The sequence below is a fragment of the Salvelinus namaycush genome, chromosome 21 (genome assembly GCF_016432855.1).
Source record: "Salvelinus namaycush isolate Seneca chromosome 21, SaNama_1.0, whole genome shotgun sequence".
In the NCBI taxonomy this organism is placed as follows: Eukaryota; Metazoa; Chordata; class Actinopteri; order Salmoniformes; family Salmonidae; genus Salvelinus; species Salvelinus namaycush.
In genome coordinates this window covers 32,110,398-32,120,069 of record NC_052327.1, presented here as the reverse complement: position 1 = coordinate 32,120,069, position 9,672 = coordinate 32,110,398, and positions in this window count along the sequence as shown.

Below are 9,672 nucleotides of genomic sequence, written 5' to 3'. Positions count from 1 at the left end.
GAGTAGACCTACAAGTGATCCTTATAAACTGTCCAGAGTAGACCCACTACTGATCCAAATTGAATGAAACATTCAAATCACAGTGCTTTTGCGACATTTTTTAAATAATATTTTCACTGCAGACTGGAGTAGAATTTGAAACTAACTTGAAAACAATAATGCAATTATTCATTGCATTCTGGTCTAGGCTAGTTTAGGTAGAATAATTGTATTGTCCCTAAACCAGATCAGTAGGGGAGCTTTTTGAGCTCATGTCTCATGTCTTTACTGTTCTTTCATGCGCAATGATGCACCTGGCCTCTCCGCTGCCCATCAGCTATTCTTATTTGTTCTTGTGGATTCATATTGACATTTTATGCAGCTTTCAATGCTTTTATGTGTGGTACGATTGCTACAATCCACCTACCTCTATTGTCACTATGAATAGTGGATAGAGGGCAGGATAGACAGTTAGACTGGTAGACTAAACTGAGTGCATAAAACATTAGGAACACCTGCTCTTTCCATGACATAACTAGATTTTCCAACTTGGGGACAGATCTTCATGCGAATGTTCTAAAATCCGCATAAAGAAAATATGTGTATTTTCCTAACAGTGGTGTTTCAACCAATTGACTTGTTGGGGATAAAAGTCAGTCCGTGATGACACATTGCACACAAAATGTACTTGTTCGATTAAGTTTCCATGTACCGAATAAAAATAAAAATGTCAATGTGTTTCCATTGCATTTTCAACTCCACCAATAGTTTTGTCACAAAAACTGTTGCATTAAATATAAATGTCTGGTCTTGGAATGTGTGCTCTAGCCAACACATACAGTGAGGGTAGGTTAGTCTCCATGATAAGATTAATATGGATAACAGCCAGATCACTTATTTTGTCAAACGGCAGTCAAGCATCAATCATTATGTCACCAGAATAAGACCCTTGATATTTATTGGAAAGGAGCGTCAAGATCACTGTGCACTTTCACCACCCTGTGAAGTTCATCATAACTTACTTCAACTGTAGCCTAATAAACTGCATGGTTTCCTGAGTCATAGTGAGAAGACCAGACACCATATCACTGCATGACTCCAAGTTTACTGTGCCTCCCGAGTGGCGCAGTGGTCTAAGTAGCTGTGCCACTAGAGATTCTGGGTTTGAGTCCAGGCTCTGTCGCAGCCGGCTGAGACCAGGAGACCCATGGGGCGGCGCACAATTGGCCCAACATTGTCCGCACTAGTGACTCCTGTGGCGGGTCGGGCTCAGTGCGCGCTGACACGGTCGCCAGGTGCACGGTGTTTCCTCCGACACATTGGTGTGGCTGTCTTCCGGGTTAAGTGGGCATTGTGTCAAGAAACAGTGCGGCATGGCTGGGTTGTGTTTTGGAGGATGCACGGCTTTCGACCTTCTCCTCTCCCTAGTACATATGAGAGTTGCAGCAATGAGACAAGACTGTAACTACCAATTGGGGAGAAAACAGGGTAAAAAATGACTCCAAGTTTACTTCCATATGATGGTTATTGTAAGACTCCTGAATAGCTAATCAAATGGCTACCCAGACTATTTGCACCCCCCCCCCCCACGCTATTTTATGCTGCTGCTACTCTCTGTTATTATCTATGCATTGTCACTTTAATAACTCTACCTACTTGTACATATTACCTCAACTACCTCAACTAACCTGTGCCCCCACACATTGACTCTGCACCGGTACCTCCTGTATATAGCCTCGCTACTGTTATTTTACTGCTGCTCTTTAACTTTTTATGGCTGCAGGGGCAGTATTGAGTAGCTCTGATTAAAGGTGCACATTTCAAACGGCCTCGTACTCAATTCTTGCTCGTACAATATGCATATTATTATTACTATTGGATAGAAAACACTCTCTAGTTTCTAAAACCGTTTGAATTATATCTGTGAGTCAAACAGAACTCATTTGGCACAAACTTCCTGACCAGGAAGTGGAAAGTCTGAAATCGAGGCTCTGTTCTTCTTCCTGCCTATAAATGGGCATGAAACGTAAGAGTCTACGTGCACTTCATAGACCTTCCCCTGGATGTCAAGAGGCTGTGAGAGAAGTTTAGTGTTTATCTTGGTCTGAATTGGAATACAAGCTCTTTGTATGACGTGTCCCTCATTTCCGGTACTCTGGGGAGCGCGAGGTGGACAGTGGGATTGCCTTCTGTTTAGCTGCCGTTATGGACGACTACTATCTCCGGCTTTGATTTTATTTGATACATGTGACCATATCATCGTAAAGTATGTTTTTTCAATATAGTTTAACCTGTTTGGGCTGCAGGGGGCGTATTGAGTAGCCAGATAAAATGTGCCCATTTCAAACGGCCTCGTACTCAATTCTTGCTCGTACAATATGCATATTATTATTACTATTGGATAGAAAACACTCTCTAGTTTCTAAAACCGTTTGAATTATTTCTCTGAGTGAAACAGAACTCATTCTGCAGCACATTTCCTGACCAGGAAGTGGAATGTCAGAAATCGATGCTCTGTTCAACTTCCTGCCTATACATGGGCATGATACGTAAGAGTCTACGTACACTTCATACACCTTCCCCTGGTTGTCAAGAGGCGGTGAGAGAAGAAATTTCGTGTTTATCTTGGTCTGAGGTGGAATAACAGCTCTTTGTATGACGTGACCGTCCATTTCCTGTTTCTGGAGCGCGCGAAAGGGGACATGGATTTGCCTTCTGTTTAGCTGTCGTTATGGACGACTAACATCTCCGGTTTAGATTTTATTTGATACATGTGACCATATCATCGTAAAGTATGTTTTTTCAATATAGTTTAATCAGATTATTGACATTTTTTGGGGAGTTTTGCCGTGTTCCGTTCTCTGACTTTGTTGACGTTGGAGAGATCCGTGCCACCTGGCAAGTGCCCATGCTAAATGAAGAGGGAAATTTGCCGTTCCAGATCTAAACAACGACTGTTCTGGACAAAGGACACCTTGTCCAACATTCTGACGGAAGATCACCAAAAGTAAGAAACATTTTATGATGCTATTTCTAATATCTGTCATGCATGTGAACTGGTCGTCGGCGTCCAAGTGTTTCTGGCTATTGTGGCTACGCTAATATAACGCTATATTGTGTTTTCGCTGTAAAACACTTGATAAATCGGAAATATTGTCTGGAATCACAAGATGCCTGTCTTTCAATTGCTGTACACTATGTATTTTTCAGAAATGTTTTATGATGAGTATTTAGTTATTTGGCGTTGGTGTCTGTAATTATTCTGTCTGCTTTCGGTGCAATTTCTGATTGTAGCTGCAATGTAAACTATGATTTATACCTGAAATATGCAAATTTTTCGAACAAAACATAGATTTATTGAATAACATGTTATAAGACTGTCATCTGATGAAGTTGTTTGTTGGTTAGTTTGGTTGGTTCTTGGTTAGTTAGGTTGGCTTTGTGCATGCTACCTGTGCTGTGAAAAATGTCTCCTTTTTTGTATTTGGTGGTGAGCTAACATAAATATACGTGGTGTTTTCGCTGTAAAACATTTTAAAAATCGGACATGTTGGCTGGATTCACAAGATGTGTACCTTTCATATGCTGTATTGGACTTGTTAATGTGTGAAAGTTAAATATTTAAAAAATATATATTTTGAATTTCGCGCCCTGCACTTGAGCTGGCTGTTGTCATAAGTGTACCGACGTCGGGCTTGCAGCCATAAGAAGTTAATTATTTTTTATTTTGATATTTTACTGATCTATTTTTTACTTAACACTTATTTTTCTTAAAACTGCATTGTTGGTTAAGGGCTTGTAAGCAAGCATTTCACTGTAAGGTCTACTACGCCTGTTGTATTCAGCACAGACAAATACAATTTGATTTGATTTGATTTACATCAGTATTTGTGATGGTTATTATATCAATATTCGGGAATAAAGGAATTTCCACCACCATTGCTCGCATAATTAATTTTAAAGACACAAAAAGATCCCACCATGTAGAACAAACAAGCTGTCATGATTTTTTAAACAAGGTATGACTTTACTAGCATAAAAACTGTGGATGGAAACGTGGTGGTTAACTTCTTTGGGAAAGGGGGGCAGTATTGAGTAGCTTGGATGAATAAGGTGCCCAGAGTAAACTGCTTGTTACCAAGGTCCAGAAGCTATGATATGCATATAAGTAGTAGATTTGGATAGAAAACACTCTAAAGTTTCCAAAACGGTTAAAATAATGTCTGTGAGTATAACAGACCTCATATGGCAGGTGAAAACCTGAGACAAATCCAACCAGGAAGTGGGAAATCTGAGGTTTGTAGTTTCATTTAAGTGATTGCCTATCCAATATGCTGTGTCTATGGGGCCAGATTGCACTTCCCTAGGCTTCCAGCAGATGTCAACAGTCTTTAGAAAGTTGTTTGAGGCTTCTATTATGGAAGGGGGTCGAATAAGAGCTGTTTCAACAAGTGGACTATGCTGAGGCCAATGAGTTGTTTACTGCGCGGTTACGTGTGCGCCCCGTTCCTTCTTTTTCCTCTGTAATGAATACGCTATTGTCCGGTTGGAATATTATTGAAGATTTATGATAAAAAGACCCTAAAGATTGATTGTAAACATCGTTTGACATGTTTCTACAAACTGTAATGGAACTTTTGACTTTTCGTCTGGATTTTGCGCTCACACGTTGTGCCTTTGGAATAGTGAACTAAACACGCGAACAAAACTGAGGTATTTGGACATAAATATGGAGGTAATCGAACGAAACAAACATTTCTTGTGGAAGTGGGAGTCCTGGGAGTGCATTCCGACGAAGATCAGCATAGGTAAGTGAAGATTTATAATGCTATTTCTGACTTTTGTTGACTCCACAACTTGGCGGGTAACTGGGTAACTGTATGGCTTGCTTCGGTGGCTGAACGCTGTACTCAGATTATTGAATATTGTGCTTTTGCCGTAAAGCTTTTTTGAAATCTGACACAGCGGTTGCATTAAGAACAAGTTTATCTTTAATTCTATGTAAAACATGTGTCTTTCATCAAAGTTTATGATGAGTATTTCTGTTATTTGACGTGGCTCTCTGCAATTTCTCCGGATGTTTTGGAGGCATTTCTGAACATGGCGCCAATGTAAACTGAGGTTTTTGGATATAAATATGAACTTTATCAAATAAAACACACATGTATTGTGTAAAATTTAATCCTGGGAGTGTCATCTGATGAAGATCGTCAAAGGTTAGTGATTAATTTGATCTCTATTTCTACTTTTTGTGACACCTCTCTTTGGTTGGAAAATAGCTGAATGCTTTTTGTGTCTAGGCGCTGTCCTAACATAATGATATGTTGTGCTTTAGCCATAAAGCCTTTTTGAAATGGGACACTGTGGTTGGATTAACGAGAAGTGTATCTTTAAAATGGTGCAAAATACTTGTATTTTTGAGGAATTTTAATTATGAGATTTCTGTTGTTTGAATTTGGCGCCCTGCAATTTCACTGGCTGTTGGCGAGGTGGGACGCAAGCGTCCCGAACGATCCCAGAGAAGTTAACTGACCAGGTAACTCCAGATAAAAGCTATGATCCCTTGTTAAATCCACTTCAATCAGTGTAGATGAAGGGGAGGAGATGGGTGAAATATATTTTTTGAAGCCTTGAGACAATTGAGACATGGATTGTGTATGTGTGCCATTCAGAGGGTAAATGGGCAAGACAAACGATTTGAATGGTAGTAGGTGCCAGGCCTTTGAATGGTAGTAGGTGCCAGGCGTACCGGTTTGAGTATGTCAAGAACTGCAACATTGCTGGGTTTTTCATGCTGTCACGTGTGCTCCCTCTCCGGCCTCTAGGTCACCAGGCTGCTCGTTATGGTGCCCACCTGTCACCATCGTTGGACCTCCCCTGGACTCCATCACGTCCCTGATAATCTTCCCTATATATGTCACTCCCCTTGGTTCCTTCCCCAGGAGTCAATGTTTCTGTTTCATGTCTGTGTGCTGTTAGTGTTTGTTTTGTATTATGTTCCATTCATTTAATTAAAACACTCACTCCCTGAACTTGCTTCCCGACTCTCAGTGCACATCTTTACAGAATGACACCTCACCTAGGGAAGCATCAGGGAGTGTTTCTTTTGTTTTGTTTCGGTGGTAATGATGTCTGCCTCAGCCTGTCTGTCAGGTTCTCGCGCCCCAGCCAGAGACAGGTTCCCGCGCATCAGCAGGGGTGACCGGTCCGCTCCTGATCCCCGGGATCATCCCTTTGGTTGCCGTCCTGCGACTGGAGCCGAACATGCCGGGGATGGGGGTACCGTCACTTATGCTCTCTCCGGTGCTCTAGGTCACCATGCTCCCATGTCTCAGCCGGACTGACAGATTTCCCGCTCCTCAGCAGAGGTGACCGGTCTGCTCCTGATCCCCGGGATCGTCATTTTGGTTGGCATCCTGCGGCTAGAGCCGCGCGTCGGGGAGGGGGTACTGTCACGTGTGCTCCTTCTCCAGGCCTCTAGGTCACCAGGCTGCTCGTCATGGCGCACACCTGTCATCATCGTTGCGAGCACCTGCACGTCATAAAACTAACCTGAACTCCATCACTTCCCTGATTATCTTCCCTATATATGTCACTCCCTTTGGTTCCTTCCCCAGGTGTTATTATTTATGTTTCAGTTTCATGTCTGTGTGCTGTTAGTGTGTATTATTTTGTATTACGTTCCGTTTTATTTTATTAAAACACTCCCTGAACTTGCTTCCCGACTCTCAGCGCACATCGTTTCACATGCCCAACAGTTTCCTGTGTGTATCAAGAATGGTCCACCACCCGAAGGACATCCAGCCAACTTGACACAACTGTGGGAAGCATTGGAGTCAACATGGGCCAGCATCCCTGAGGAATGCTTTTGACACCTTGTAGAGTCCTTGTAGAGTCCAATAATTTAGGCTGTTCTGAGGGCAAAAGAGGGTGTAACTCAATATTAGGAAGGTGTTCCTAATGTTTAGTACATTCAATGTATATTGACCTGGGGTATAGTAAAAGTTTGCGCGCAGAAAAGCACAGTGCATAAGGTAAGTACCAAGCACTTTGTCCCCTAACAAAGTTAAATTTTGTTGGTGCTGGCATGACCCTAACCTGCTGTGAAGATCTCAGGCCTGTTGGGGTGAGTTAGGAACAACAGAGAACAGAGGCTAACAGTAGCAATGAACCTTAGAGCAGGGTGACTCACACATGCAGACACCCATGCACCCCAAAGCAGTCTATTTGACTGTATTTGTACTGAGACTCAAATAAAAAAAGAACACCTTTCAAATCCACTTATCAAATGATGGTTACTCTGACTCATGACACATTCACCTGCAGTCACATCCAGTCTCTCTCTCTCACTCTCTCTCTCTCTCTCTCTCTCTCTCTCTCTCTCTCTCTCTCTCTCTCTCTCTCTCTCTCTCTCTCTCTCTCTCTCTCTCTCTCTCTCCCCTCTCTCTCTCTCTCTCTCTCTCTCTCTCTCTCTCTCTCTCTCTCTCTCTCTCCTCTCTCTCTCTCAGATCGTGACTGCACTGACAAAGACCCGTCTGGGGAAGTTGCTCTCCATGTGCAGACACCCTGGTTGCCTGGGAAACCAGTAGAAAGTTGTGAGAGAGGCAATGCAGGCCTCTGCACTGCAGCAAAAAAACACTTCACACACACACACACACACACACACACACACACACACACACACACACACACACACACACACACACACACACACACACACACACACACACACACACACACACACACACACACACACACACACACAACAATGCGGACACACACACACACATGTTTGTTTTACTATCCTTGTGGGAACCAAAAAAACCCTGAACCTAAAACTTACCCTAACATTAACCCTTAACCTCTAACGCCTCACAAACCCGGATCCGGGATCCCCCCCATCAAAAAAGCTGACTAGCATAGCCTAGCCTAAAGCCACAGGGATATCATATAATAAAATGTTCATGAAATCACAAGTCCAAGACACCAAATGAAAGATACACATCTTGTGAATCCAGCCATCATTTCTGATTTTTAAAATGTTTTACAGGTAAGACACAATATGTAAATCTATTAGCTAACCACGTTAGCAAAAGACACCACTTTTTTACTCCACCATTTTTTTACTCCATCAGTAGCTATCACAAATTCATCCAAATAAAGATATAAATAGCCACTAACCAAGAAACAACTTCATCAGATGACAGTCTGATAACATATTTATTGTATAGCATATGTTTTGTTAGAAAAATGTGCATATTTCAGGTATAAATCATAGTTTACCATTGCAGCCACCATCACAACTCTCACCAAAGCGACTAGAATAACTACAGAGACCATCGTGTATTACCTAATTACTCATCATAAAACATTTCTTAAAAATACACAGCGTACAGCAAATGAAAGACACAGATCTTGTGAATCCAGCCAATATTTCAGATTTTCTAAGTGTTTTACAGCGAAAACACAATATAGCGTTATATTAGCTTACCACAATAGCAAACATCACACCAGCATTGATTCAAGGCAAAAATAGCGATAACGTATAAACCACCAAAATATATTAATTTTTTCACTAACCTTCTCAGAATTCTTCAGATGACAGTCCTATAACATCATATTACACAATGCATATAGAGTTTGTTCGAAAATGTGCATATTTAGCGGCACAAATCGTGGTTATACAATGAGAAAAGTAGCAAAGCTGCAAAGAAAATGTCAGGAGAAATCTTTGGAGAGGCACCTAATCTAATCATTAACTAATCCAAAACTTGACAAAAAAATACAGGTTGGACAGCAAATGAAAGACAAATTAGTTCTTAATGCAATCGCTGTGTTACATTTTTAAAATTAACGTTACTACAACATACAGCGTGCGTTAAAGCGAGGCTACACTGAAATTAATGGCGGCTTATGCATGTAACATTTTTCAACAGAACAACGAATTATCAGCATAAATAGTTCTTACTTTTTGATGAACTCCCATCAGAATCTTGGGAAAGGTGTCCTTTGTCCAAAAGAATCGTTGCTCGGTTGTAGAATGTCCTCTTCAACGTTGCAATTAGCAGTAAACATTAGGCATGTGGTCCAGACATCACCAACTCCCTAGAACGCAACACTAATACATATCCGAAAAATCGCAATATACTGACATAAACTGATATAATTCGGTTTAAAATAACAATATTATGATGTCTTTAACACCTATATCGAATAAAAACACAGCCGGATATTTCTAAGAGTTATAACCGAAGGTTCTGGTACGATATGCCAAGCTCCTTTCTGCGTCAGAGCGAAGAGGGAAAAGAACACACACCTCCTTGCCAAGCCATTTATAACCTTTCAGATCTGCCTAGAGACTCCATTTCAAGACTCACTATTCGCTAACAACCAGGGGAAGGCGTATGCAGTGCATCTCAACCAATAGAAGACAGGCGGATTTATAAACAGATCTGAGAACAGCTTGCAAAATGTTGCATTCTCACATCCACATAGGAAAATTGCTCTAAGTCCAGTTCTGTTTCACTCACAGATATAATTCAAACGGTTTTAGAAACTAGAGAGTGTTTTCTATCCAATAGTAATAATAATATGCATATTGTACGAGCAAGAATTGAGTACGAGGCAGTTTAATTTGGGAACGTAATTATTACAAAGTGCTAACAGCACCCCCTAATGACAAGAAGTTTTTAA